Source organism: Delphinapterus leucas, chromosome 4 (genome assembly GCF_059928025.1).
Source record: "Delphinapterus leucas isolate spDelLeu-1000000601 "Yukka" chromosome 4, BTC_Dleu_Yukka2, whole genome shotgun sequence".
Taxonomy (NCBI): Eukaryota; Metazoa; Chordata; class Mammalia; order Artiodactyla; family Monodontidae; genus Delphinapterus; species Delphinapterus leucas.
This window is the reverse complement of record NC_143132.1, coordinates 124,335,326-124,351,034: the sequence shown is the minus strand read 5'-3', so window position 1 is coordinate 124,351,034 and position 15,709 is coordinate 124,335,326.

Below are 15,709 nucleotides of genomic sequence, written 5' to 3'. Positions count from 1 at the left end.
GCTCTATAAGCAGAGCTCAATGTTTAAAATGTTTCCCTCACTCTGATCTTTTATAGCAAAACCAGATTTTCACTGATCTCTCCTCTTTCTCTCAAGGCCACTATATCAGAAGCAGGAGTTTATCTCTCTCTAGGTTACATCTTCCCAAGAGTAAACAAAGCCCTAAGAACTCTTATTATTATATTTGCTCAACAGTTATGCCTTATTAGGAATACAAAATTTATCCCTAATATATATCAAAATACTTATCAAAAAAAAGGATTCTTAACTGGCAGATGTATATTTTTGTACATAAAAACATATTTTTTATAAATTACAATAAATCAGAAAGTTCACAACTCGGTATATTCCGTTTCAGTATATTTTGTATTTTTATGAAGAGTAAAGATTTTGATTCATGTACTTGACTTTTCTAGTTCAAAATGCCAGTTTCTAAACATAAGTAGAATCCCTATTGGAAGTGAAGATAATTTCCTACAGTGAAAAGGAGCTCAAATCATTTGGAAATTTAAAAATAACAAAAAGTAGCTACAATAACTCTCCATCTGCAAAGCATGCTATAAAATGACAATTGTGAGGCAAAAAACTGCAGTGCTGTGAATATATAATGTAACACAGAGAACTGATAAAATGATATGCCTGGAATTATGGCTCTCCTATGTTGCATAAATGTCTTATAGCCAAACATTTTCAAAAAGATAAGAATTTCAAAGAAAAATGTAGCAGATGTAGCAAATACTTGATTTCAAGGTTATTAAGAATGATAGAGGCCAATTTAGCAATATCTATATGATCTCTGAGAATGACAGAGTTTAAAGGTCTATAAATCCCATCCCTTATTTTGGCTATTTCAATACAGCCCTCAGAACTGAAAATACAGCAATCCATGGCCTCTTAGCCAGACACTGGCTGCTTATCACAACTTAACAGTGAGATGAAGTTTGTCAAGAAGAAAATATGGAGTATTTTAGTGGAAAATCCACTAAGACTAGGCTGCATACAATTATTTGATAAATTTAAATAGACCAGATTGTCAGAATTATTTCCCAGCAAAGACACTGCTGAATGACAGAGAACTGATGTGTTGTAGAAATAGCTGATAAGGGACTAGACTGCAGCCAACACTAATCAAATCCCAGACTCTAATAGCCCAAGGGAGTTCAAACTCTTCAAGCCAGCGGCACAAACTACAGCCAATTCCATCAGAGTCATTATAACAATACGTTTATATGGTAAGCGTGTCTTCCCTCACAAACATAATGATAAATGCTAACCTTCTCTCCTTCAACACCTCCTCTTAAACACCCATGGGGTTTAAAAGCTAGACTAGAAGCAACCATACATTAGAACCTGTTCAGAATACTGGCAGCATTCTGCACTTGATATCTGAGGACTTAAGCAATTTGACTTGTCCCTCTAAGTTATGTCTAGTTAAACTGGACAACTACTGGAGGTATCTGGAATGCAGTCTTAGATCTGATTCCCTAGAAGCAGACCCTGAAATAAGCATTTGGGTACATGATATGAAGGAAGGGCTCCCAGGAAAAACTAGTAAGGGAGCAGAGGAAGGAGAAGAGAAGAGAAGTGGTGGCCAAGCAAGATGCCATCTCTGTCAAAGTCCTGCCATCTCAGTCAGCATCAGCCTGATCCCAGGGGGAAGCTGCAAGGTAAGTCACTGCTGAGTCATCCTGAGCAGGGGAGCTTGGCTCTTACATTCTAGCACCAGTTTGGTCATTGGCTAAAAGCTTCCCCCAGGAACTACAACTCCCAGGACCTTATAGGTCTTACAGCTTATACCTTAGGGCCAGCAGGCTCCAGTAGCCCAAGGGTTTTCTTCTGATAAAGATATGCAGGCTCTGGCTGTTGGAAGGGAAACTGTACCAGGTGGGAGTAGGGGAGGAAAGAAGGGAGGACAAGAAACAGTAAAAACGATCCAAGGAAATGTGAGGAGAACATCAACAGTTTTCACTACAGGGGCCATTCCTTAAGGATGGTTGTACAGCATAACTGCACCACTTTGTTATAGGAACATACGGACTCAAACTATAAGAGGGTCACAAAGAGAAAAGCCAAAGAAAGCAGCACCAATATCCAGTTGAGGCACAACCCAGGCAGAAAAATTCTCATTACAGAGGAGACATCTGAAAAGAACTTTGAAGGATGAACGTGCTTTTTCAAAAGAGCATACGTCACATAGCCTTCTAGAAATAAAAGTAGGATGAACAAAACCGCAGAACTAAAAATATACAGGGTAGGGCTTCCCTGGTGGCGCAGTGGTTGAGATTCCGCCTGCCGATGCAGGGGACCCAGGTTCGTGCCCCGGTCTGGAAAGATCCCACATGCCGCGGAGCGGCTGGGCCTGTGAGTCATGGCTGCTGTGCCTGTGTGTCCAGAGCCTGTGCGCCGCAATGGGAGAGGCCACAACAGTGAGAGGCCCGCGTACCAAAAAAAAAAAATATCTATCTATCTATCTATATATATATATATATTAATCCTGAGATACACTGAATAAAGCATTCTGGATTATCTATTGGAGGTAGGGAGTGACAGACTTTGAAAAGTGAATAAGCCTTTTTATGAAGCCTTTTTAATCAAAATCAATGGTCATTAATTTTTTTCATTAATTATTTTCCATTATTTTTTTAACATCTTTATTGGAGTATAATTGCTTTATATTGTTGTGTTAGTTTCTGCTGTATAACAAAGTGAATCAGCTATACATATACCTATATCCCTATATCCCCTCCCTCTTGTGTGTCCCTCCCACCCTCCCTATTGCACCCCTCTAGGTGGTCACAAACCACCAAACTGATCTCCCTGTGCTATGTGGCTGCTTCCCACTAACTATCAATCTTTTTTTTTTTTGCTGTACGCGGGCCTCTCACTGTTGTGGCCTCTCCCGTTGCAGAGCACAGGCTCCGGACACACAGGCTCAGCGGCCGTGGCTCATGGGCCCAGCCGCTCCGCGGCATGTGAGATCTTCCCAGACGGGGGCACAAACCCATGTCCCCTGGATCGGCAGGCAGACTCTCAACCACTGCGCCACCAGGGAAGCCCTAGCTATCTATTTTACATTTGGTAGTGTATATATGTCAATGCCACTCTCTCACTTTGTCCCACCTTACCCTTGCCCCCTCTCTGTGTCCTCAAGTCCATTCTCTACTTCTGCGTCTTTATTCCTCTCCCCCTAGGTTCTTCAGAACCTTTTTTTTTCTTTTTTCAGATTCCATAAATATGTGTTAGCATACGGTATTTGTTTTTCTCTTTCTGACTTACTTCACTCTGTATGACAGACTCTAGATCCATCCACCTCACTACAAATAACTCAATTTCACTTATTTTTATGGCTGAGTAATATTCCATTGTATACATGTGCCACATCTTCTTTGTCCATTCGTCTGTCAATGGACACTTAAGTTGCTTCCATGTCCTGGCTATTGTACATAGAGCTGCAATGAACATTTTGGTACATGACTCTTTTTGAATTATGGTTTTCTCAGGGTATGTGCCCAGTAGTGGGATTGCTGGGTCATATGGTAGTTCTATTTTTAGTTTTTTAAGGAACCTCCATACTGTTCTCCATAGTGGCTGTATCAATTTACATTCCCAACAACAGTGCAAGAGGGTTCCATTTTCTCCACACCCTCTCCAACATTTATTGTTTGTAGATTTCTTGATGATGGCCATTCTGACCAGTGTGAGATGATATCTCATTGTAGTTTTGATTTGCATTTCTCTAATGATTAGTGATGTTGAGCATCCTTTCATGTGTTTGTTGGAAATCTGTATGTCTTCTTTGGAGAAATGCCTGTTTAGGTCTTCTGCCCATTTTTGGTTTGGGTTGTTTGTTTTTAGATATTGAGCTGCATGAGCTGCTTGTATATTTTGGAGATTCATCCTTTGTCAACTGCTTCATTTGAAACATTTTCTCCCATTCTGAGGGTTGCCTTTTTGTCTTGTTTATGGTTTCTTTTGCTGTGCAAAAGCTTTGAAATTTCATTAGGTCCCATTTGTTTATTTTGTTTTTATTTCCATTTCTCTAGGAGGTGGGTCAAAAAGGATCTTGCTGTGATTTTTGTCATAGAGTGTTCTGCCTATGTTTTCCTCTAAGAGTTTGATAATGTCTATCCTTACATTTAGGTCTTTAGTCCATTTTGAGTTTATTTTTGTGTATGGTGTTAGGGAGTGTTCTAATTTCATTCTTTTACATGTAGCTGTCCAGTTTTCCCAGCACCACATATTGAAGAAGCTGTCTTTTCTCCATTGTATATTCTTGCCTCCTTTATCAAAGATAAGGTGGCCATATGTGCATGGGTTTATCTCTGTGCTTTCTATTCTGTTCCATTGATCTATGTTTCTGTTTTTGTGCCAGTAGCATACTGTCTTGATTACTGTAGCTTTGTAGTATAGTCTGAAGTCAGGGAGCCTGACTCCTCTAGCTCTGTTTTTCTTTCTCAAAATTGCTTTGACTATTCGGGGTCTTTTGTGTTTCCATAAAAATTGTGAAAATTTTTATTCTAGTTCTGTGAAAAATGCCAGTGGTAGTTTGATAGGGATTGCATTGAATCTGTACATTGCTTTGGGTAGTATAGTCATTTTCACAATGTTAATTCTTCCAATCCAAGAACATGGTATATCTCTCCATCTGTTGGTATCATCTTTAATTTCTTTCATCAGTGTCTTACAGTTTTCTGCATACAGATCTTTTGTCTCCTTAGGTAGGTTTATTTATTCTCCTAAGTACTTTATTCTTTTTGTTGCAATGGTAAATGGGAGTGTTTCCTTAATTTCTTTTTCAGAGTTTTCATCATTTGTGTATAGGAATGCAGGAGGTTTCTGTGCATTAATTTTGTATCCTGCTACTTTACCAAATTCATTGATTAGCTCTAGTAGTTTTTTGGTGGCATCTTTATGATTCTCTACGTATAGTATCCTGTCATCTGCAAACAGTGACGGTTTTACTTCTTCTTTTCCAATTTGGATTCCTTTTTCTTCCCTGATTGCTGTGGCTAAAACTTCCAAAACTATGTTGAATAATATTGGTGAGAGTGGGCAGCCTTGTCTTGTACCTGATCTTGGTAGAAATGTAACAAACAGAAGCCCAGGACCAGATGGCTTCACAGGCAAATTCTTTCAAAGGTTTAGAGAAGAGCTTACACCTATCCTTCTCAAACTCTTCCAAAATAGAGCAGAGGGAGGAACACTCCCAAACTCATTCTACGAGGCCACCATCACACTGATACCAAAACCAGACAAAGATATCAGAAAAAGAGAAAACTACAGGCCAATATCACTGATGAACATATTGCAAAAATCCTCAACAAAATACTAGCAAACAGAATCTAACAGTACATTAAAAGGATCATGCACCATGATCAAGTGGGGTCTAACGGAGGAATGTAAGTATTCTTCAATATACGCAAATCAATCAATGTGATAAACCATATTAACAAACTGATGAATAAAAACCATATGATAATCTCAATAGATGCAGAAAAAGCTTTTGACAAAATTCAACACCGATTTATAATAAAAAACTCTCCAGAAAGTAGGCATAGAGAGAACTTACCTCAACATAATAAAGGCCATATATGACAAACCCACAGCCACCATCGTTCTCAATGGTCATTAATTTTTTAGCGATGGGGAGTTATTAGTGTTCTGAGTACTAAGGAGTTACAATTAAATGTATGTATTAGGAAGGACAATCTAGCAACAGCGTGTTAGTTGATTTGAAAGTGCTTAAAGAACCCTACAATCTTGAATTTGGGTCCCAGAAAAGAGAATGGAAAAGAGGAAGTATTGCAGAAATGGAATCTACAAGGTCTGACAGCTTCCCAAATAGAGAATTCAATGTGGGTATGGCTTTTTTAATCTGGGCAACTGAAAAAGCTTTGGTATATTTAATTTCAGACAAAAATCAGTAGATGGTTTGGGAAGGATGATTCAGTTATTTTGTTTGTTTGTTTTTATGCACCTTGATTATTTGCAAAACTGATTTGAGGGAAATTACTATGCTAGAAGTAAAATAAATTATAAAAATAAGACTAAGAGTGCTTCAGTAAGGCGAGCAAAATGCTTTCACCAAAACACAGAAGCAAAGGCAGTTTTTAAACATGTGATGTTAACTCCAGCTGGTGCCTATTACAATCATTAGTAAATGTCTGTTTCTTTGCATATTTTTAATCATTAAACATTATATGGATAACACATGCTTAGAAGAAAACAAACTAGAACAGATGATGTTGATGTCAAACAAGGGAGACCAGAAGGGCAAACACTCACAAATCATTATGATTTGGCCACTTAGGGAGACGGATATACATGCCCAGTTTGAATATAGAAGTAGGCTGCATTATTGGGTTCCTTGGGAAGTAAAATTACTTCAGGAAGATACCGTGTCAGAATGAAAACAGAGGAAAATTATTGTGTAAATATGTAAATATAAAATATATATTTGAGAACTTGTGGGAAGTAGCGCACTTACTGTCTATCCCACATGGTCGGTCAACATAATCAGTAAATCCTATGGTCTGATAACCACATAGTGATATATGTGGTCCCTCACATGTTCTATCAACTAGTTGACATCTTTGCCTCGTACAAACCATACCTGGGAAAAGGTGGAGATTCACTTTCCTTATGTCTCCTGAGAGTGGACTTGGATTGCAGCAAATTAGGCTGCAAATCAGGTCTCCCTGTCACTGTCTTGATGCTAGAGACGTGATCACCTAGAGGGGTAAACAGAACCAGGAGATAATATATGCCACATGTGTGACCTCAAAAATCTAATAGTCATTGATATTGCATAAAGGACAAATCAGTTAAGCCATGGGGGGGAAGAGAAAGAGGAAAAAATATATATATTCTTTATATTATATATACATAAATATTAAAGAAGCCCCTGATGAGCAACTTTTTAAAAATCTTAATTTTGTAGCAGCCTGAGCAAATGGATTACCTAGCTCTCTTTCTCTATTAGAGGGAAGCATAGAAACATATGACAGAGAAGTTTTGAAAGGAAGTCGCTACAGAAAGAAGTCCTTTATATACTGGGCTTAAGTAAATTAATAACAGACATAAGTATAAAAGGGTGGTGGGATAATCATTCAGCAATCATTCTTTTATTCATTCATTCATTCTTGAAATGTTTATTCATTACATACATATTATAAGCCCAGTAGAGAATATTGTTACTAAAAAGGTAGCAAGAAAAAAATCTCAAATGGAACTCAAAATCGCTTTCCATAAAGAAAAACATTGATAAATTGGACCTTAAAAATAAAAAATTTATTAATCAAAAATTCCCTTAAAAGTATACAAAGGCAAGCCACAGTATGGTGTAAGATGTTTGCAACATAAAATCAACAAAGGGCTAGGATCCAGAATAAAGAACTCTCGCAAATAATAAGGAAAAAGACAGATAATCAAACAGAAAAATGAGCAAAATCCTTAAGTAGACCCTTCATAAAAGAAGATATCCAAAAGCCCAGTAAACATTATGAAAATACGCTTAAGTGCTCAACCTCATTAATAATCAAGAAAATGCCAACTTAAGATATAACACGAGTGTAATGTGAAATCCTGGTGCATATTCACCAGGACGCTTCAAGTGAGAAACACTAATAAACTGTTGGCAAGGATATAAGGCAAGCAACTAGAACTCATGACAGTAAAACATAGCTTAATCACTCTGGAGATTAGCATAGTGATGTCACCCAAAACTGAATACATACATGTCCAATGCCTATGCTATTTAACTCCCAGGTATATTTTCAATGAAAACATGTACTCGTATTCCCCAAGACACAAGTAATTGATTATTCAAAAAAGCATTATTCAGAATATTCTTAAACTAGAAACAACCAAAATGTCCATCAACTACACAATAAGTAAATTGCCGTATATTCTATCAGTGGAATACTATAGAGTGATGAAAATAATTAGCTACAGTCCACACAATAAAATGTATTAATTTTAAAAGTAAAATATTAAGCAAAACAAGCTACAGGGCTTCCCTGGTGGCGCAGTGGTTGGGAGTCCACCTGCCAACGCAGGGGACACGGGTTCGTGCCCCGGTCCGGGAGGATCCCACATGCCGCGGAGCGGCTGGGCCCGTGAGCCATGGCTGCTGAGCCTGCGCATCCGGAGCCTGTGCTCCGCAATGGGAGAGGCCACAGCACTGAGAGGCCTGCGTACCGCAAAAAAAAAAAAAAAAAAAAAAGCTACATACACACACACACAGGCATGCATGCTAACACACACCCAGAGAGACTTGCTATGTTATTCAATTTGTATAAAGTTCAGAATAGACAAAACTAAAAAAAAAAAGCGCTGTGAATAAGAGTGGTTACTTTTGGAATGGAGGGAGGAAGGAGAGATTCAGAGATGGCACGAGCTTCTTGAGTACAAGCAACATTCTATTTTTATCTGTCATGCTTCATGTGTTCACTTTGCAATATTTTATTGAATTCTATATATTTGATTTTTATACTTTTTTAATAAGTTTTATATTTCTATAGATAAATATTTTTAAAAGTGAACTCTGGATATGAAAATTTAGATAAACCACAATTAATTTATTTCACTTGTATTTCTTTTTCTTTTATGTATGTATGGCAGGCAGAATAATGGCCTCCAGAGATATCCACATCCTAAAATCCCCAAAATTTGTGACTATGTTACCTTATATGCTAAAAGGGATTTTACAAATGTGACTAAATTAAAGATTTTGAGATAGGAAGATTACCCTGGACAAAGGTCCTTATAAGAGAGAAACAGGAGGCTCACAGTCAGAGAAGTTAATGTGATTACAGAAGCAGATGTGAGAATTGGGGAGAGATGGCAGGGGATGGAGAGAGGGAAGAAAGAAGAGAAGAATGGAGGGAAGGAGGGACAGGGAGAGAAATCTGAAGAAATCTGAAGAAATCTGCTGCTGGCTTTGAAGATGGAGAAGTGGGCTTAGCCAAGGAATATAGGCAGCCTCTAGAAGCTGGAAGAAGTAACGAAAAGGATTTTCACCTGTTGCTCCCGAAGAAACACACCCCTGCTGACCCATTTTGGACTTCTGATATCCAGATCTGTAAGACAATAAATCTCCATTGTTTTAAACTATTAAGTTTGTGGTAATTTATTATAACAACAATAGGAAATTAATATAATATGCAAAATGGTGGTGATTTATGAAGGAGTTCAGAACACGTCACCCCAAAATATGCCACTGGACATACTGACTATTTTAAGTTAAAGGCATTTGGAAAAGAGCAGATGCAGGAAGGACACTCTGACCTTCTTCTGTTTTTTTTTTCTTCCCTGAAAGCAAGAGATAACACTGTCATGGGAAAGATGTTTTCTTTATACCATGAAGAAAAAAACATTCTCACCAGAGATGGGAAGTTGAGGTGGAGAGAAATCTGTACAAATAAAGCTTGTTAAACCAATTCTTATCCTTTTAGTCCCTTTTTCATGATTAACTACCCTAGCCCAACCCCCTTTGATTTGTCAAGGTTTCATAATTTACTACTCTTTATATAAACTCTGTATATAAACATTTGGCTCTAACTGAAACTTTGGGTTTTCTTATGAAGACTCCTGTATACGTGTTAAAAAAATACTAAAACATGTATGCTTTTCTCCTGTTAATCTGTCCTATGTCCATGTAATTCTTAGGCACAGCCAGAAACGCTAAGACAGTAGAGGAGAAATTTTTCCTCCTCTGCATTAAAAAAACAAAAACCTAGGTCTGACTGAGTTGTAACGATCTTTTTTCCAAAAACATAAAACTAAATTTTTAACTAAGAAAATATTATATTATTGATTAATTAAAAGTCACTTTTTACTTAGTGATAGGTAAAAATAGTTGTATTAGCTTACCTTTGGTGAAATATGGAATGTATTTCTGTAATGGCTGGATTTTGTATAATGAACATAATGAAAGTGTATTTACTTTCTTCCATTAGAACCCATTCTTTAGTTCAAAAAGCTTAACCTATATAAGATTAATTGGAGGATATGAAATAGTTTATGAAAATGATGGCAAGTGAATTCATTTGGGCTACTGGGCCTCACTGTCACTGCCTGGGGAAATAGTTAGCCTCTGAAATAAATAGATCTTTGCCACTACTCATTGGAGAAGCTTCTTACAGCTATGCTTGTGACTGTGAAAATAGGTTTCTTTGAGGAATAATTATATTTTTGAGGTACAGTCTTAACCTCCAAAGTAAATTTTGAATGTGTCACATAACATGTATTCCAAATGGACTACCCAAAACTTACTCTCCAAAATTTGGTAAAAATTTATCCAGCAATTTTCCCAAAATGTGATAACAAATAAAGACAATCAGGAAAAAAAAAAGGTCCTTTTACTCATACATCGATTATTTTTCTATTGACTGTAACTGGTAAAATATTTTGACGTGTTCTATAAAGCCATCATTGCTCCCTGAATCTATTATCACTGCCCTGTGCTTTAGGATATATACCAGGATGAGGGGTAAGTCTGGCTATTGTGAATTGAGAACTAGTCTGAGATAGTTGCTATCAAAATGGCGGAACCACTAGGTGTGAAAATCCACCTCACTTATTCCAGATCAGCGCAACTGGATACCATCTAAATGCTGTTGCTATTTCACTCACGACTGGAATAAATGTAGGACAAGGTGAGATTCTAAAACGCTTTAAATCAAAGAGATGGCAAAATACTGGCTTTGATTAAATCACTTACAAAGAAGTAAGTTGCCATTTAAAAAGAGAACACTTTAGATAACTGTCCAAAGCAGGGGTCCCCAACCCCCGGGGCCACGGACCTGTACTGCACAGCAGGAGGTGAGCGGCAGGTGAGCGAACGAAGCTTCATCTGTATTTACAGGCGTTCCCCGTCGCTCGCATTACCGCCTGGGCTCCACCTCCTGTCAGATGGGCGGCGTTAGATTCTTTTAGGAGATGGAACCCTACTGTGAACTGTGCCAGCGAGGGATCTTGGTTGCAGGCTTCTTATGATAATTTAATGCCTGATGATCTGAGGTGGAGCTGACGCAGTGATGCTAGCGCTGGGGAGTGGCTGCAAATACAGAGTATCATTAGCAGAGAGGTTTGACTGCACAGAGACCATAATAGATCAATTGCTTGCAGACTCACATCAAAACCCTATCAGTGAGTAGCAAGTGAAAACAAGCTCAGGGCTCCCACTGATTCTGCGTTATGGTGAGTTGTATAATTATTTCATTATATATTACAATGTAATAATAATAGAAATAAAGTGCACAATAAACGTAATGTGCTTGAATCATCCCGAAACCATGCCCTCCCCCTACCGGTCTGTGAAAAAAATTGTCTTCCACGAAACCGGTCCCTGGTGCCAAAAAGATTGGGGACCTCTGGTCTAAGGGACCTCTTAACGGTGCAAAATACAATTAAATGTGTCTCTTTCCTTTGAAATATGGCTAACAGGTCAACCTGGTGCTGTACTATGTTTAAGATACCTATTCTTTACTCTTGAAAGGTAATTTAATCTTGTTTTATTTACCTTCTAGAAATATTTGCTACCACTTTTTTAAGGTTATGGCTAAACAGGAACCTGCTTATTATTTTAATATTTCAGAATATGAAGAAGCCAATATTTAAGATTAATTTTCCACAGTTATAAACACAAAGGATATTAGTTATCATTTCCTAAAATAAAAAGGTTTATAAAAATTCTACTATAACTACATTTTCATGCCAATAATAATGCCAGTTCTTATTAGTAGAGTTACTTAACTGAACCACTGGTCCTGTAACAATGAAAAAAGCATCAAATTTTTAAAATATAAAAAAAGATCATTCTGCAGGTCTATTGATTCATCTGACTTTACTATTTTATAAATTGTTTATTTAATAATATATTCATTCCCAGCAAAACTTTTTAATAGAAATTTATAAAGAAAATTACCCACCTGTGAAATTGGAGGCAAAACTTTTGCAGCTCAACTGAATTTTATTTTTTACTATTTTGCCAACAGTAATCTGCACTTGCTTTTACAGTGCCTCCAACTAAAAAGGATTATCTAGTCAGAATATATCAGTACATAATAAATGTGCTTCATTTCTTCCAAGTTCTTTTAGCTGACAGCCAAAATGAATGTTTGTCTCAGTGCTGGCACCAGGGTTACTTCAGCAGAGACTATTTCATGGTCCACTGAACCCTAAAGGACATTGTTTTTAAAGGCATATTATCAGAAATGGAGAAGCAAGCCATCGGAGAGGCTATTACAGGTATTATTGAAACTGGAGCATGTACTTCTGCTTAGTTGGTATTTTGAAGACACTGCTATTCCAAAGATATCAGCTATAAATTGTACATTTCTCAAAAACTTCATAATTTTATCCACCTGATAAATAAAATACCTATCTGTGTATACTTGGAAGGTTTGGCAAGATAAGCATGCAAGTTGTAATGTCTTAAATTGTAAATACTTATGGATGTAAGACCTTTACTTCTCGTCATTCAAACCTTTCATCAGATATCCTAGCTTCCTTGAATCTTCACCTGGCCTTCCAATCACTAGAAAGAATTATACACTTGGCAACCCTGTATTTCTCCTCTGTGCTGTTGCTGTAATATGTTTAAGACATTTATTGATGCCCTTGTAACCAAGCACCGTGTTTTTTGTTTATATGGGCTTTCCCTATAAGATTGAATTACTTGAATGCAGAGTCCAAGGTTTTTCATCCTTATATTCTAACATCAAGCACAATGACTAACAATACTGAAGGAGTTTAATTTTTTGAATATGGAACAGCTATCAAAACAAATGACACTAGCTACATTACAAATGTAGAAGGTCACACAACTTCATGTTTTATGTTTGATAACTGGCATAATTTTCTAATGTATTTTTTAAACTCTGTTCTCATACCTTATTGAACATTTTCACATACACACACAAATATATAACTTTTTGTATTATTACAATAAAAATAAGTCAATTCAACTGAATCCAAACCACCCACTTGGTGAGTAGAGGCCATCTTATCGTTCAGTTTATAAACAATAAGTACATACAGTTTGTTTTTATTGTATGTCAGAAACCTTTTGCTAATGCAGTTATTTAATTTGGTAATTTATAAAATCACTGAATTTTATAATTAGAAAACTCTATGATTATCAAGTTCCTGTACGTTGGAGATTTAATTAGTTGGTAAGATTGAAATCCTTAGTAAAAACTGAGGTACCTAGGAAAGATTTTTCAACATAATTACTGGTCAGTTGTAATAATAGAGGTAATTATTTCTGCCTGCACAATAAAAAAAATCACCAGAACTCACACTTTCTGAAAATAATGGGTTGTTTCTGACTTAAAAGAAAAAAAAAATGTCCACAAAGAGCCCGTGCGTGGATTTTCATATCAGCTTTACCTCTCATCACCAAAACTAGGAATCAACCAAGATATTCTTCACTAGGTGAATAGATAAATAAACTGTGGTACACCCAGACAATGGGATATTCTTCAGTGCTAAAAATAAATGAGCTAGTAAGCCATAATGGAGGACCCTTAAATACATATTACTCATGTTATTAAGTGAAAGAAGCCAATATAAAACATAGGATTCTGGGATAGGGAGGGTGGGAGGGAGGGAGACGCAAGAGGGAAGAGATATGGGAACATATGTATATGTATAACTGATTCACTTTGTTATAAAGCAGAAACTAACACACCATTGTAAAGCAATTATACTCCAATAAAGATGTAAAAAAAAAATACGATTCCAAATATATGACATTCTGGAGAAGACAAAACTACTGAGATAAAACAAAACAAAACAAAACAAAAAAAAACTACTGAGACAGTAAAAATATTAGTGCAGGGGCTATGGGGAGGGAGAAGTTAATAGCCAGAGCAAAGCAAATTTTTAGGATAATGAAACTATTTTGTATGATACTACAATTCTGGATACATGTTGCTATATACTTCTTAAAACCCACAGACTGTTCAACATCGAGTGAACCCTAATGTAAACTATGGGCTTTAGATGATAAGGATGTGTCAGTGTAGGTTCGTCAATTGTAACATCACTCTAATGAGGGATGTTGACAGTAGGGAGGCTGCGCTCATATGGCGACAGGGTATATATGAGAACTCTGTACTTTCTGCTCAGTTTAGACAGGGTATATATGAGAACTCTCTGTACTTTCTGTTCAGTTTTTCTTTGAACCTAAAACTGCTCTTAAAAATTGAAGTCCATTTAAAAGGGGAGGAAAAGGCTGAATGTGGTTTAGAAATCTCTGCTCCATCGTGAAGCTAGTTATGTGGAACACTCTAGAACACACCCCCTGCTCCTGTACACTGAGGTACTTCAACTCCATACATGTTCCACATTCTCCTTGCCTCTATGCCTTTGCACACATTGCTGTCACTGCCAGGGATGCATATTTCCCTGCACTCCTCTTCACTGAACTATTGGCAAGTTGTTTTGTAAGACAAAGCCTGGGAAAAATTTGTCTTCTTAGTTCCTCATCTTTTCTAGGACAAACCAAATTTAAGCTATGTCAGCATCAGTGAAGTGTAACCTGCATATTAACTTTTCTTTACTTGGAAATTTTGAGGAACTCTGTCTACCTGCCTGCTTTTCATGCAGGGATGTGTGTCTGTCCAAGATTCCAAAATGAGTCATCCCTATTCAAGGGAAACAAATCAACACAATTGCAGAGAAAATCCACACCAGCTACAAATACTGTAGTCTTAGAGTCTTAAATAAAACCAGACCATCTTAACACCAGACACTAGAAGAAATCAAACAACATGAAAATGATGGGACTAATCTGAATTAGCGAAGCAAGTGAAATTGGAGGCGTCTATTAATGAAAGAAAAAGTTTTCATGCAGCTGTGCATAGCAAGAGATAAAAAGTGTAAGAGAAACATAAAGAGACACATGGAGATAGAACCAAGAGATAGAACATCTGCATAATAAAATTTCAGAAAGAAGAATAATTAATGGATGAGAGGAGCTAATAAGAAAAAATACGATCACCAGAATGAAAGGGAGCACCAACAATACAGCAAATTTTTAAAATAACAGAAATATTTAGAAATATCTTTCTGAATTTTCAAAACTATGAGTATAAAAGCCAAGAGAGAAAGAAAAGAAAAAATGAAAAGTGCCTGTCATCACATTTTTTACAGCCAGCCTACACCCCAGATGACAATAATCTGTTGAAGTATTAAGAATTAACTCCATTCTTAGAAAAACTGTCGGCCAAATTTTAAGTCAAAATAAAATCAGACATTCAACTGACTCAAAATATCTTGCTGTAAAACAAAACAAAAAATCCAAACAAAAAACAAGATCTCAATAAAAGAATGGTGAGGTTTTTTTTGGCACATATAAATATGAATCAGAAGACAGGAAATGTTAGAAAAAAATTAAAGGAGATTATGCTAGAATATGACACATATATATTCTCCAATTTTTAGAATTTTTAGAATCAACCTATCAATAAAACATAGAGGGCCATCGTATTTAAAGAATCATTTATAACTGGTATAAACCTGAACTGTGTAAACAAAACTATAAAAAACAGAAACTGGAAAGCAGAGATTGGCAGTAGAGGTTGGGGAAAAAGAGAAATAAACTGTTGCAGAGTCAGCTTGAAATCAGTAAATTCTGTGTCTAATTAACAAACAATCAAATTTGTCTTAATTATATAATATAGATTAATATATATAGATT